Below are 15,254 nucleotides of genomic sequence, written 5' to 3' on the forward strand. Positions count from 1 at the left end.
TTGCAGTTTTTAAATTGTCTTTATCTCTTTACTCCTTTTTATAATCTGTCCCGTACTGAAAGATAGCAATCTTTACCTTCTTAGACGTTTCTCTTGGGTTGTAATCGCTGCTTCAATTATCCAGTCAATTCCAATTCCCTTCCTGGTTTACTGAAGCTTGGGCATGTAGGTCTTATGCCAGAAACTGACTCCAGAGCCACTGCAGAGATCTTAGCAAACCTTTCTTCGGGTGGGACCGCAAGAGTGGAAGGGGGCTCGTTGTGTAGAACCCCCCTCGCACCCGAGATCGACACACCCTCAGGTCCTTGAGCGTACTTGCCTGTTACCCGCCTGGGAACAGGGGGCTGCGGGCAGTTTGCGCCCCTCCAGCCTCCACAAACAGCAGCACGGACAGCTCAGCTCTTTGAGCTGCATTAGACCTCCATGAATCCCAAACCGGAAGTCAGTAATATCTGCTTTTCATGTTTCATCCTGCATTTTCCTGTTTTAAATTTTTTACTAAGCCTACTTTGCCTATCTATCAACAGTTGAGAGTAATCATATCCCATTCTGAGCGGACTGATTATTCTTCCACCACTTGATAGCTGGTGGAAAGAAAATGGGGAAGTAGAATGGAAGTGACATCACAATATTGTGGGTCACTGTGATTCCCTAAAACTATGCCATAGAGTTAAATGAAAATCCCAGAGCATCTCACAACTCAATGACATCATCAAATGGTATCAAAATTGAAAGGACAAATAGAGATTCGGTTTTGTTTTCCCGGCCATGTCGGACGCTCCTCTCTGCAGGTACGGGAGGAAGCGCCCGAGCAGCCTGACCGAGTCGTTGACCTGTGAGGGTTAACCCCCAGGACTCCCAGTAAGGGGGCCAGGGTCCGGAGCGCTGCGGGAAGAGCCCCCTGAAGTCAATGCAGGGGGTAAATTGCCTGTTTGCTCCCATGGAGGCCGTCAGACTTGCGCAGCACATCACGTGCTGCCAGGCCATGGAGAATGGCAACAAGCAGATTTAAGGTGAAAACCTGTAAGTAGCAAATCCCTTCTGTCATTCCAAGCGTATGCGAAGGATTGGTGGGAATTGAAACTAAGAAGGTTCGGATATCTTCCCCTTCATTGAGTTTTGGAACTTAGTTGGCGGATTCCCCCCCCCCCTAAGATGGCGAAGAAAAAGCAGAGCCCTGCTGTGGGCAAATCTGTTTCGGCTGCTTTGCAGGGGAAAGGAGAGTCTCTTGAAGAAGTGGTTAAACGGTCGGTCATTGAAGCTATGAAGCCCTTTGTTGATAAGCTAAATGAAATCAGTCAAAGGGTTGGCTCAGTTGAGAACGAAGTGAAAACCATTAAAGACGTAGCGTCTGGGGCAGAGCAGTCTGCTCGGGAAAACGCAGTACTCATGAAAGCAACAAACAAAGAAGTAAAGCTTTTGGAGAATCAATTGATAGGGTTACAAGTGGATCGTGCTCAGAGGGTATTGCGTCTTCAGAATGTGAAGGAGGAGGAAAGTGAAAATTTAAAGGATTTGGTGTCGGAATTTTTGGCGTCATCCGCGAAGGCAACTAAAGAAGAGTTAAAAAGCGATATTCTGGAAGTCCGTCGGACATCTTCAAAATATGCAACGAAGTGTCAGCTGCCTCATGAGATTATTATCGATTTTTCATCTAAAAAGACTCGGGACACCATCTTATATAATTCGTACAATGTGGACTTGGACTTTCTGGGTAACAAGGTTAAGATATTGAAGGACGTTCCATTTTTAGCTCGGAAAAGAAGATTCAAATATAAAAGGTTTGCAGCTCTTCTGAGGAAGCGTGGAATAAAATACAAATGGTTATTTCCGGAAGGTATCTGGTTCAGTTATAAAGACCAAGCCTACAAGATAACATTGGAAGTACAGCTGAGGGACTTTGTGTTTAATCATCAAGAGTTCCAGCAAGGAGAGGATTTAGAATCTGAAGGGGGGAATGGGGAGGAGGGAGTGAGCGCAGCCACTGTAGCTGTTCAGAGAGAGCTGCGACCGAGACGCGGGGGGGGGGGGGGGGACAAGATCTGATCCTGACTGTAGTTCGTATTTTATAAGATCTACCAATCTAATAGCATATTAGAAAGTTTAACTTTAAATAATTGTATTATGAAGGGAATGCAATACTTGTAGATGTAGTGTGTGTTTTTCATATGTTGTTTCTTCCCTTTCCCCCGTTCCCTTTTTCCCTTCTTGTAATTTTTGATGTAATTAAAAATAAAAAAAAATTATAAAAAAAAATTGAAAGGACAAATAGCTAAAGAGAGGGGCTGACTAAGAAAGAAAATGACTTTTGAACAATTAATCACTGGAGATTTAAGACACCTATTGAGAAAAATGTATAAAATATTATTAAAATATGACACTGAAACAGAACAAGTAAAAATTGTGACAAAATGGATACAAAATTTTGGAGAAATACACAAGTCAGTGAGAAAATCTTTGGATGAAAGAAATTAAGTTTCCTGAATGTCAAATATTAAGGGAGAACTGGTACCAAATGTTTTATAGATGGTGTATTATGTCTAAAGAAATAGCAAAAACAAAGAATATAATGAAAAGTGTTGGAAATGTCAGAATAGAGATGTGGTAGACATTAAAAAAGCAAGAAAATATTGGATAGAGATACATGAAGAAATGCCGAAAATATTAAAAGTTAAGTTTGTGATGGATCTGAAAAACATGCTGTTAACTATCTTACCAAGAAATATAACCAAAATACACAGTGAATTATTTAAGCATATGGTGACGGCAGCAAGAGTAATATTTGCAGCAAAATGGAAGGCAGTGAAATGTCCAGATTTGAAGGAATGGAAGAATAAACTGAATGAATATGAGGCAATGGCAAAATTAACATCTTTTATACACAACAAACTGATTTCAGAATTCCAAGAAAAATTGCAAGTTTTTAATTATATAGCTGAAAATCAAGATTAAAATTAAAACAGAGAATGACAATAAGAAAGACTTGGGTAATGTATATCATAATATATTTTTATTAGTTTTAGGTACTTTAGGTTTAAACAAAGATCTTGCATTTTTTGCTGCATGTTATATAACATGTATTTCATTCCATCTCTACAATTTCATCATACTTTTATTAGCTATTCACAAGCTATTGTCACTATAAGTCTACTTTCTTGCCTTTCCTCATTCATCTAGCTGTGTTTTGCTACCGAGCAATTAAGTCCCTATTTTATAGTTTCGTTCAATCCATCTGTAAAGCAGGGTCCATTTTTGCTTCTCATTATGTCTATTTTTTTATTAATTCTGTCATGTATATCAATAGATATGAAGACAGATGGGAAAATAGATTAAAGGTTTTTAAATAGAAGTGAAATATTAAAAAATAAATGTAAGTTCTATAACATATGACTTGATTATAAAAATTAGATTATGAATGTTGTTTGTAAAATAACATAAAATAAATATGAGATCACTTCCAGTTACAAAGTATATCCCCAGTCTTTATATCCTTATGGATGCACACTTCATGCATCTGAAAAAGTGAGTTTTGACATCATATCCCATGTTGCAGTTATCATTTGTACTGGAAATCAATTGGTTTTTCAAGAGAACTACACTGCCTTGCTGTTTCAAGGAGCAGCTGCAAACAGCTGGCACCAGATAAATACTATATAATTGTAAAGGTATGGAAGAAGCTAAAAATTGCTTGAATTTAAAATCTGTTAATACAATTTGATTTTATGTGATTATACATTTTAATTTGGCTCTGATTAGTAGCCATCCAGAATTTTTCAAGATTGGGCAGGATTTCTTGTCTGCATTTTTTACCAGGACTAAAAGGCAAGTAAATTATGATTTTAAAAACTTTCAATCAGTAGGCAGATTATAAAATATGATAATATCAGCAAATGGATTACAAGATATGGTAACATCTGAAGGGGTACAGAAATAAAAAGTGAATTAATTCTTATGAATCGGTGGTTTCCGCGTTACTGCTGCAGTCAATACAACACAGCAACCACGGGGTTCCGCATGGCAGGTTGTCCCCCCCTTCCCGTTTCTCCCCCCACCCCGAGGCCAATTACCCCTCTCTGAGCAACACTGAAAGCTGCAGGTGAAAGTGCTTTTCTTTGCGTGCATCGACACATGCCCTAGAGAAGCCGAAAAAGCACAACAAAGTGGATGCAGAGAAAAAGAAGGGAAAAAAAGAATCCAGCACCATGGCCACCCTGCCCCCTGCCTATGAACTGCTGTAAGGCGCATTCCTTACGTCACAAAACGCGACTCACATCACGCACTAGCAAATGGGGCGGTAGCACAAAAAAAAGACTTTTCAGTAGGAATTCCGCCCTTCCAGTGACTTCCGGTCTCTGAGGGATGACGAAAGTTAGGGCATGGCCGGAGACCGCTGCGGCCGCAAGATGGGCGGGTCACCTCAGGCGGTGCCTCTGCTGAAAGGGCTCGCGGGCGTGGTTTCAGGGCCTGCGGGCGGAGCCAAGCGAGTCAGGGGCGGGAATTCGCTAAGACATGTGGCGGCCTGTGCGGGGGGGGAGGAGGGAGGGAGTTCCTTCTCCGTCCATTGGCTTCGGCAGCTGCGCTCGAAGCGGGCCCGGTGGGCTGCAGCTGCCTCGGGGCGGGTAATGAAGCCTTTCTCTAGGGAGGGCGCGTCGCAATTCTTCTGTCTTACAGCCGGTGGAAGGGATGGGGTGAGTTAGATACCTTCCTGGGAGAGACGAAAGAAGCGGGTCGGTGGGTCCCGTGGCAGTTTGCTGAGTTATGATATACCGGGGGAAGGGATTGTTTCTTCTGCCCCGGGTGTCCCCGACGCCCCGCTTGGTGAAGAGGTCCCGGCATCCTCGAGGTCAGTGCCTCACGGCAGTTGCGAAATGTCAGCGCCCCCCTTCCCGCCCCGACTCTGCCCTGCTGAGCTGGCCGCCCTTTATCATTTTAGTCTGCGAGGGATGGAGTTGCCGCTGGAATTTGCCCTATTCGGTTCCTGCGTTGGCAGAGGGTGGAGTCCAAGGGAGGCTGGGTACCGCCGCTGTTTTCTTCCCGCCGGCGCTACTCACGAGCTCAGAGGTGCGAGCTTCTTCACTTCTTTCTTAAAGCTACTTACAAAAGTGAACTTAAAATGAGGGAGAGAGGATATTGTTTGGAAAGCTGGTAGGCCTGCAGATTGGAGTTCTTTGCCCACAGCTGTTCAGGCAGCTCCTGCTTGAGCATTCTTGCGCTGCCTCGCAAGCGTGTCGCCGAAGCTCTAAAAGTAGCATATCAAATCACAGGTCTCAATACAGCTGGGAATTTGTCTTCCCGGTGGGGCTTTTGAAGTAGTCTTGAAAGGTGGATGTTGGTTGAGATGGAGAGGTGACCTGCTTAGAGGCTTCTCCCTTGTCTCAGTAGGTTTAAGAGATCTGAGCATTTTGACTGTTAATGAAAACTTTGTAATATCTTAAAGAAACCTACTGAAAGACCTCTGTTTATTATGTTTTCCTCTCTATGTTCTTTCTCCTTTAAAATTTATTTTAAAAAAGCATTATAAATGGCAATCCAAAGCAAATCACTCTTTATAAAATATACTATGTATGATGGGCTCAAGTGGAAACGTTTGTTAGTCTTTAAGATGCCATAGGATTTTTCTTTATTTACAACTGTCCACTTTTGCACTTGCACCAGACTCTCAGGGGGGAGAGAGGTAACACCATTGCTGATGGGATGAGCTCTCAGTGCCCCTGCAGTTTTGGTGTCACAGTCAGTTCTTACCTGTAGCTCTGATCAGCACCTCTAAATTGAGGTCTGGATTACCTAACTCCTATTAGAAGAACTAGCGTTAACTGCTTTGTATCCAGTTCACAAGGTATTTGTTGCAACTCCACTTGTCCCCTGCTTGCTTTTCTGTCTAGATAGGAAGTATTGTATGATGTATTGGCCACGTGAGCCATTTTCATGATGGTCTTAAGTTTTTACATAGTGCTGACAAATTTCCTGAAGTGAATTGACCAGCTCTGTGGAATGCTTTGACCTGCACTGATGCTGATCCTCCACCATGTAGCCCAGGATGGCCTTTGAAACTCAACTATATGGAGAAATGAATGTGTGAAGCAAAGACTGGGGATATAGGCAATAGTTATTCCTTTGATTGTGGCAGCTGGAAAAAGGCCTGTAGTCATGGATGCTGCTGGCCTCATCTGCGGCTGAATGGTCAGCATGTTGCATTTCTACACAGAAGTTGGGATGTACATATGGGTAAAGTCTGATCAGGATTGCTCATGTTTACTTGGAGCTGTTTGAATCACTCCAAACTGGGTACATCTGGAATTCAGACTGAAAATTACAGCAAGGAGTTGTACTATAGGAAGCCTGCTTGTTTACTTTGCGTATGAACTGGCTTTTGTACATAATAGTAAAGAGTGAAATTATTCTTGTTAGTAACTCCTTATCATCTAAAGAAACTATCTGCTTCCCAGCTTGAAGACTGCCTCTTGACTATTTTTTAAGGTACTTTGCTTGTATTATCCACCCACCAAGCTTGCCTGCGGTGAATCAGTTTTTTTCCTGAAGCATGTGGCTTGGTTTGCTTACTTGAGTCATCTGAGGATGTTTGTTAAACAGACAGCTTTCTGCCAGACAGAGCAGTACATTTGGGCATGACTTACATAAAGTGATCCACAGGCTACAGTATTGGTATGGTAATTACCCTTTTTTTTGTTTGTTTATGTATCTTTCTTTCATCTTTTCCTCTACTTTTATGACTAATCACGAGTATCAACAATATAGAAGATCAGAAAGCAATTATAATGATAATAGCAAGTAATGCTATTAATACCGATGGATATAACCAACACTACGCAGCTGGAACACCAAATTGTCCAGATCCTGCTATCTGTTAGATTCAATCACATACAAGAATTTGGCAACTGCCAGAGTAATACTATGATCACTTCCAGCCAAAGGATCTGTAGCTTATAGTGGACGGGGACACAGGCCAAACCCTTTACAAAGGGAGAAACAAACTTAGAGTCTCTCTACACAAGACATCCGGCACATGTTCTTCAAGTGTCAGGTGATGCAGTGTTTCCTGGGGAACTGTAGTTGTAAAAGAGTCATTTGGGATTGCTGTGGAGAAGAAGGTTGAAGATACAAGCAAAATTAAGTTAGAAACATTTTTCTAGTGTCGTTTATGGGTGCAAGACTTTAGTGTCGTCCCCCCCCCCTCCAGGTGGAATCTGCCAGGTCTCAAAAGTTTTCAAAGATCTCTGGGGGAAAGGAACTTTGTAATTCCACCCAGTGTAGGGGTGGGGAGGGACTTGCACTTGCAAGTTAAAGCTGTTTGTCAGGATTTTTACAACCCCCCCCCCAATTATGTCACTGGGCATTGAAAATGTCTGAAACTTCTGAAGAGTATTATAGTATTCAAGAGTTTTGTGTGTGTGTAAATGTATCCTGTTCTAAATGAGAGGCACAAAAATCTATTTATAGCACCAACTCACAAAATAACTTGTTCCTAAAGCTATGTTAGGGTGTACAAATATTTTCCTGTCAAAAGATGAATGAACTTAATCATCTTAATTTCAGACTTCAAAAAATTTGGAACAAATTTGGGGGGTCTTCAGGCACCCAAAGAGTCATGTTTTTACTTGTGATTAGCAGTGCGTGTTTTGTGGCTTGTGACACAGCGTGCAGTGCTCAAAAGAAGATTGTGTAACTTCCAAGATATAGCTCCCCATGCACAGTGCTGTCAGCTAGGAAGCAGGTAGAGAAAGAACCTCCTATTCCTGTTGGGCACACTGTGTGTAGTGATGCATGAAGGACAGTGATTAGAATGTTAGCCTTGGACATGGGAACCTAATTTCAAGCTCCTGCTTAAAACTATAAAGCTGACTAAACCCAAGTATTGTTCCACTTAATCTAACTCATGAGGTTTTTATAACACAAAATTACCATTCTGATTTCTGCAAAAGAAGAATGGGACACAAATGTAGCAATATGTTGCCATGTGGTGTAGCCATGCTGCTTCCTAACCTGAAGGCTGCCTCTTGACTGTCCTCCAGGCTGCTCCATTGGTATTATCCACCCACCAAGCCTGCCTGCGGTGATGTATTGATTAGAGAGTAGGATCTGGAAGATCCAAGTTCAAATCCCGACTCTGCATGGAAGCTTTGAAACCTACTTGTCGAAAGGATTGCAAGAATGCATTGCCAACATGTGGGGAAACTAAATTGTTTTAAAAAGGGGCTACATAAGAAGACCAAGGAAAATGTATTTCATTTATACTTCACCTTTCTCTTCAGTGGGGACCCAAAGCAGCTTACATTGTACTTCTGTCCTCCATTTTATCCTCACAACAATCCTGAAGTAGGTTAGGTATGTGACAGGTCTAAGATCACCTAGCAAGGTTTCATGGCAGAGTCAAGTTTTTAATTTGGGTCTCCTATATCCTAGTCTGACACTATGAGTACTACATCATGCTAGCTATAAACATTTGTAACATCTGAATGTAGTCATAGTATACTTTTTGCCTTAGAACTACCATTGTAGTCATATATAAATATAATAAATATGTAATATAATAATAAATATAAATATAAAATGGAAGAGAGGAGAATTATGTAAGCCACCTTAGGTCCCTGCTGAGGCTAAAGGTAGAGTATAAATAAATCCATTGACTACAGTTGCTTCCACATAGGGACAACTTTTGGTTGTGTTTTCATTGTTGCTGCAAATGCAAAGGCATTTGTAGTGGAAAGTGAACCTTCTCCTGGGGATATATTCCATGCATTTCCCCTGCACCTGTCTCTTGCCACTGGTGGGCTTTGTGCTAACTTCATAAAAATATGTTACTATAGCATTATGATGATATAACAGTCTTCGTACCAACAATAACAAAAGTGAAAATACCACCAGTGATGGAGGGGAGGATAGCTGGTATGGTTGGAACTGGATGTTCGTGGGGATTTCTGTGCCCTTCCTTCCACACTGACCAAACCACCTTTGAGTATGATCTTTCAGGAAATGGTGTACTGTGTAGCAGAGCTGGGGAAACTCCACAAGATTAACAGTTGTATGATAGTATTGCTGCAGACCTGGAGGGGAGGGTAGAGCAGAAGCTCCACGTGGAAGCAACTTCAACTTCATATGGCTAATCAACACACCTCTACATCAATATAGTGACAGCCTTAGTACAAGGTTTGTTAATGCTAAAGGCATCTGATGCTGAAATTATTATTGAGCCATATGGCTTGTACTTAACACAACCACAAATACGCTTGTCACATTAGAAATAGTTGTCATGTGAGAATCTGTTCTTGATCATCTTTAACACAATTTTAAGCAGTTCTTCAGAGTATGCAGACAAACTCGTACAAAAAGAACTGTGGTTTACCATTACATGAACAAATGGGAGGATCCTCAGGCTTATACATTCTTTCTGTTTGTCTTTCTGTCCTCCCATGGCAAGTGGCTTCATGATGAAAAGCTTCTGCTTTGATGTGTAGTAATAGTTTGAGGTTGTGTATAAACCACAAGTACAGTTTTCCCCCCCTCTTTTTTCCAAATCAGGGTTCTGAATTCTCACTTAATTCTGGTTTGAAGGGGAGAGTTATACAGGTATAATCACAAACTATGGTTATTCAGAAAAGCGGAGCTCTCATCACCAAGCTGGTGCAAAGAGCACACGTACCTGAGTATCCCCTAAGTTTGTTCCCCTGATGTCAGCCTGTGTCTTGTCACAGGTGAACCGTGTCACAGTATATGGGGGAAAGGGAGCAAATGGTAGCCGAATGCAAGCTCTTGATGTGTTGAGAATTCTGTTGTATTTGACGCATTTGGTTTCAAGAGTCCTGTTGCGTCAGCAAAACTTTTTTCCAGAGTAGGGACAGCAACCAACATTCTTTACCAACATGAAGAGGCTTTATTCCCCCAACATGTGTTAACAGAGCTTTCTTGTCCCCTGAAGAATGTCTGAAACAGTTTCTTCTATCCTTCCATTCAAAATGGTCTCCAGCCACCCACACACATCTGGTGTTTGTATCTGTGAGCCTGAGCCTGCTTTGCAGAAGCCAGGGTATTTTTGTACTGTGATCTTTAGATATCCACATTACAATGCAGTGTTAAGAAAATAATCCCCTGCAATTTATAAAGCCTTTTTCTTTTTAAGGTGCATAGTTTTGCATGTCATGATCATCATTAAGTCTTTCTCAGCTAAGAGGTTCCATGAGCAAAAGTGTTAGAGAATTAGGTTTGATGAGTCAAAATACCACAGTTGGAGGCCCACTCATAGATTACAACTTTCCTGTCTGCCCTCCCACTGCAGCCCCTTGCACCTCCTGAAAATTATGAAAATCTGCCCACCCCACTTGCCAGTAGAAATATCCATTGATGAGTAGAAAATGAGATTTCACCAGACCTTTGACAAGAGACCATTCAACTAGTTCTTTTAAAAAATATATATATATTTTTTTATAGTAAACGGGGGGGTTACAACAAGACATAAACATTTAGCAGATTCATATACAAGACACATATCCATCCGTCCAGATACAAAAAGCCACCATATATGTAATATACCTTCAAAATATACCCATATACCTTCAAAATTCCCTTTTATTTTCTATAGTCTTTATTTAATTTCTATACTTTTTAATCCACTTACTCTGCTCCTTATATCATTTCTAATAATTTTTTCTTTTGTGCATCTTATAGATAGATCACATTTCACCTCTTTTACCTTTTAATCAGGGATCTTAAATCCTTAATCATTCCAGGAGTGGGAGATGGAAATAGCAAAACATAAAATATCAGAAGGACAGTAGTATACATTAACATAAAGAAAAGAGCCATTTTTATGCTAATTTCCCCTCTTTCTTGTATCTGTTCTGGCCATGCCTTCCAAACTTGTCTACTTGAATTTTCATAATAGTAATGGTGGAGAGGCCAAATCAATATTTAGTTTAAAGACAATTTTATATTCTATAAAAAATACCTCTTTCATCTATTTTGTTCCAGCCAAACTTATTTGCTTGAGTTTTCATATTGATAAGGCTACGGTGACCACATAACTATATAGCTAAAACACAGTTTTGCATTTTAAAAATAGTAGCTCCTTCATCTGTTTTATTTTGACCATCTGCACTTGTTTACTTGGATTCTCATACTCGTGAGGTTAAGAAGAGCAGATGGTTATTTAGCTTAACCGCTAGTTTGTATTCTGAGAAGGAGGACAGTCTAAGAACAATTAATAAATTCCAAAGGCCCATTTATCACATTATCACTATCACTTTAACAGTAGATATACAAAGTCTGTTATAATATAGAGCCTTCAAAATTTTCACTAAATCTGTATTGCATATCTTTAAACATATAGAGGAAGTCTAAATCATAATCCATATTTCCCCTTCTTTCTTACTTTCAAAATAAAAAAGGAAAAGAGAGAACAGTAGTAAAACCAGAGAGCTCTATAATTCCATCAATCTCCCTCTCTCAACTCTTCAAAACATATACAGAATATATAGTGTTTTATATATATATATATATATATATATATATAAAAAAGAAGGGAAGAGCTATAAAAGTAAGAGGTTAGGTCTGCATTATTGGATCCTAATCTGATTCTGATTCTTCTTTTTTCTTTTTTCTTCCTGTAAAGTAGTACGTCCAATCCTTAATCCATCTGGGCCACCAAAGGTAGATTCCCTTGTCTTCCAGCCATTTCTGAAGGGGGTCAATATGAATGTTGTTACTCCTCTGCTTGTTTTTCTGCTTTAAGATCTGCTGCACTCTTTTTTTCCCCTTTCAGTAGTGACATGCTGAGTCTGCTCTCCGTGCAGGTCTGCTTCGTGGCTCCACCTTTTTTTTTTTTTTTTGCTAATGCTTTGTGTCTTCAAGGAGACGTCCTGGTAGAATCGTCCGTTTTGTAGACTGTTGCAGACTGTTTTTCCCCTCATTTGGCTCTATTTTTCTTTCAGTTAGATCTGTCCCTTTAGAAATTTTTTCTGCATTGTCGTTTCTTGTCATCCTTTTATCCTTTTCCACTCCAAATATCCCATCTGCTTTAATTAGTAATTCAGTCATTAATTTAGATATTTCTTGCAAATTAGAGAGTACTTCTTCTTCCCAAGAAGCCATTTCAAAAGTGGTTAAAAGCTTTGTTTTGGTTAATTATGTTCAAAGATTTGTAGCTTTCCAGCAATCTGCTGAGAGAGTCTCTTTATAATTCCTCTCCTGTCTCTGCCCCTCCCAGCTCGCTCGGGCAGCCGTCTCGCAATCAAGCTGGATTGCCCTCATAAAACCTTAAAATAATCTGCTTACTTGATGGAAAGTTGTGGGATCACTTGAGCTGTCTTAAAGTTGTTTTTTATCTGTCTTGTTAAGAATCTGCTTTTCGCTGTGGTTCATTTTGGATTGCTGGACTCTCGGTTTTGCAGCTTTGTAGCCATATTGGCTCCTTCGTTGGTCATTGCTTTCAGAACCAGTATTGGGGCTTCTGGGGGTTTGCCAGACCCCCTAAGCTCTTCCACGTTGTTCCAGCCTGCCTCCCCTCTCTGGGGGGAGAGCTTGAGGGCCCGATCTCTCGGGTCCCAAGGAACCAGGAAGGTCACGGCAGGGAGCTCATAAACTCCCCTGTCATAATTTCACTGCCTCACCCCGGAAGTCAACTAGTTCTCTGGTATTTAAAACAATAACAAAGATTTTTAAAATGTTCATATATAACATAGATCTCTTAATCCACAGATATGATACTTAGGCTGATTACAAAATTAAATTTATTGTTAGGAAATAGAGAAATTAGCATTTTAAAAATTCAGCCATCTAAATGTGAACAGTTCACTCTGTTTCTTCTTTGGCTTTATCCTTGAACACCAGAGTCTGCAAGAACTGCCATTTTTGGATATTTTTTTCGTTTACCTAAAAGTACTGTCAAGTATAATTCTTTAATATGCTAAACTGAGATCACCAAGCCCTTGGGTAAAGAGATTAATTCAGGATAAGTATTTATTTGTGATTTTAAATAATAATAAATAAACATGTCAACGTATAAAGAACACTAAGCAAGGAAAGTAAAAGAAGAAATGCATCCCTAAATTTAAACTATAACTTCTGTCGCTAAGATTTCTATACTCAAATGTAGAACTCCTATATGCACTCTTTGAAATCTCTCTTTCATACATTTGTGAACCAGTGTGGTGTAGTGGTTAGTGTGTCAGTCTAGGATCTGGGATATCTGGGTTCAAATCCATACTGTGTCGAGGAAGCTTGCTGGATCACTGTAGTCACAGGGCTTTTCTGCACACTTGATTGTACTTGATTTATTTAGCAAACAATCACCAAGCGTTGGAATCATTTTGGGTATGGTTCTTCCACATGTTTGCCCTCCCTTTGCATTTTTATACTTGGGGAATCATCTTATTTTGTTTTGCACATGCCTTAAATAATCATGATTTTCTAGTGAGGGTGCTGCTGTCATCAGTGGCATCATTGGTGATGTCACAGCACCACACCCTTTAAAAACATCTTTGCACATTCTTACAACATTATACTGATATAAGGACTGATTTTTTTAAAAAAAATAACACATGGGGAAGTCTTTGTATGGGGAGCCGATACTTAAGTCCCACCCCTGCCATGGTCCAAACCGGAGAGCTCTACCTGGGCTGACTACAAACTACAAGTGACTCCTGATACAGGTTGGACACTTATCAGCTTCCCTCAAGTTTTGATGGGAAATGTAGGCAGCTCAGCGGAATGTTGAACAAGTGACAGTTGAAAAGTCCATTGGACAGCAGTCGGAGAGCCAAACTGCAAGACCAGGACGCCTACATTTCCCATCAAAACTTGAGGGAAGCTGACCAGTGTCCAACCTGTGTCAGGCATCACTTGTAGCTTAGCTCTCAGAGCTAGGAGGCAAAGACCAGCACAGTCAGGGAAAACTGGCCTCTGTTGGGACGGAGCTCAGAGCAGCAGCAGCTCTGTGCTTTTCAAATTGTGCTGCTTTTTCTGGCACCAGAAGTGGCCACCTCATCTCCCCTTGGTCCCCAGAGTTTGGCAGTTTTTTAAATCATCATTTTCATAGTGTTATATTGACCAAACATTGTAACAATACATGCGCACCAGATTCTCTGAATTCCCCACTTCCATTTTTTAAAAAGTCTCTAGCCCCTTTCCTTATGGAGATACAAGGAAAAAGTCATATCGCCACAATGGAACAGACTAGAGACTTACTTAATTTAAAAAGGACAGCTGGAGATTCAGCTGTTGCAATGGTAGGTTGATATAATGCTATGAAAATAAAGAGAGAGAGACAACAAAACCAGGAAAGGGGGGAGGAAGGTGGGGAAGAGGTCTAGTTCAATGATGATGAACATTGAAAAGTGGGTTGGAGGTGGGTGGGAATGGATGGGACAAATGAAAACAAAAGAAACATGTTCACAGGGTAAAAATTGACTCAAAATAAGCTTCCAGGAAAAGATTGGTATAAAGCAGTCTCAAATGAAGTAGAAAAAAAATGGGAAGAAACCAAAAAGTGAAAAGTAAAGGCAAAAAAAAATGTGTACGGGGCCCAAATCGGCAGAAGAAAACCCTGTGGAAAACCCCACATAATCTCAGCCTGAGAGCAGAACTAAACGAGATGAGTTACTCAAGTTCTACACATGTCTGCTTACCTCAAGGTTTGATGGGAAGTGAAAGAAGTGTAGGCATCCTTGCAGCTTTAATTTTAACATTTACAGAGCGGCAGGGAGAGGAGTGCCAGCGTTGGGCTCTTGCCGGCAGCGATGCTACAGCCCAACACTGCTCTGGCCCGAGCGCACATGCTGCATCACTTTATCTCCCCCTCCCCACTTGCCCAGCCGCCACCTGAAGCCGCGCAGCATGGCCCAGAGCTTCATAGCCCGGCGTCGCTCTGCAGGGGCTGGGCGAGTGGGGGGAGAGATGCAGCGATGCTCTGGGCATCCTGTCTGCTGATGTCATGGCCCAGTCTGATAGTGAGGTCTCCTCTGGAGGAGAGGAGCCTCGTGTAGCCAGCCAAGACTCCTCAGGAGAAGAGGAGCCCTGTGTAGCCAGCCCTAGCCCTGATTCAGCAGAACCCAGCAATCAGGAGCAACAGCTGCTGGCTGATCAGAGCTTGCAGCCAGCAGCTGAGACACCAGCACCCTCTAGCTCCAACACCACAGGGGAAGCTCAGCCAGGGACTTCTACAAGTGCAGCGCAGCCAAGAGCCTCCACCCCCCCAGGTTCACCCACGCCCAAGGAACGCCACAGGCAGCGCCAGAGACTGGAAC

At 41.4% G+C, this 15,254-nt stretch overlaps 1 protein-coding gene across 12 annotated transcripts in view; it reads left to right on the forward strand.

Moving 5' to 3' along the window:
* The first annotated feature begins 4,551 nt into the window (after positions 1-4,551).
* Positions 4,552-15,254, forward strand: part of C2H11orf24 (chromosome 2 C11orf24 homolog) — a 69,062-nt gene continuing 58,359 nt past the window's right edge. For 8 of the 12 annotated variants that reach the window (XM_054971223.1, XM_054971219.1, XM_054971216.1 and 5 more), the window contains exon 1: positions 4,552-4,688. The gene's annotated coding sequence lies outside the window, so the exon portion shown is untranslated. Of the gene's footprint in view, positions 4,689-4,824; positions 4,844-5,023; positions 5,062-15,254 lie in introns of those variants that run through there. The other 4 variants (XM_054971222.1, XM_054971221.1, XM_054971220.1 and 1 more) reach the window with 4 other exon arrangements.

Source organism: Eublepharis macularius, chromosome 2 (genome assembly GCF_028583425.1).
Source record: "Eublepharis macularius isolate TG4126 chromosome 2, MPM_Emac_v1.0, whole genome shotgun sequence".
NCBI classification, from domain to species: domain Eukaryota; kingdom Metazoa; phylum Chordata; class Lepidosauria; order Squamata; family Eublepharidae; genus Eublepharis; species Eublepharis macularius.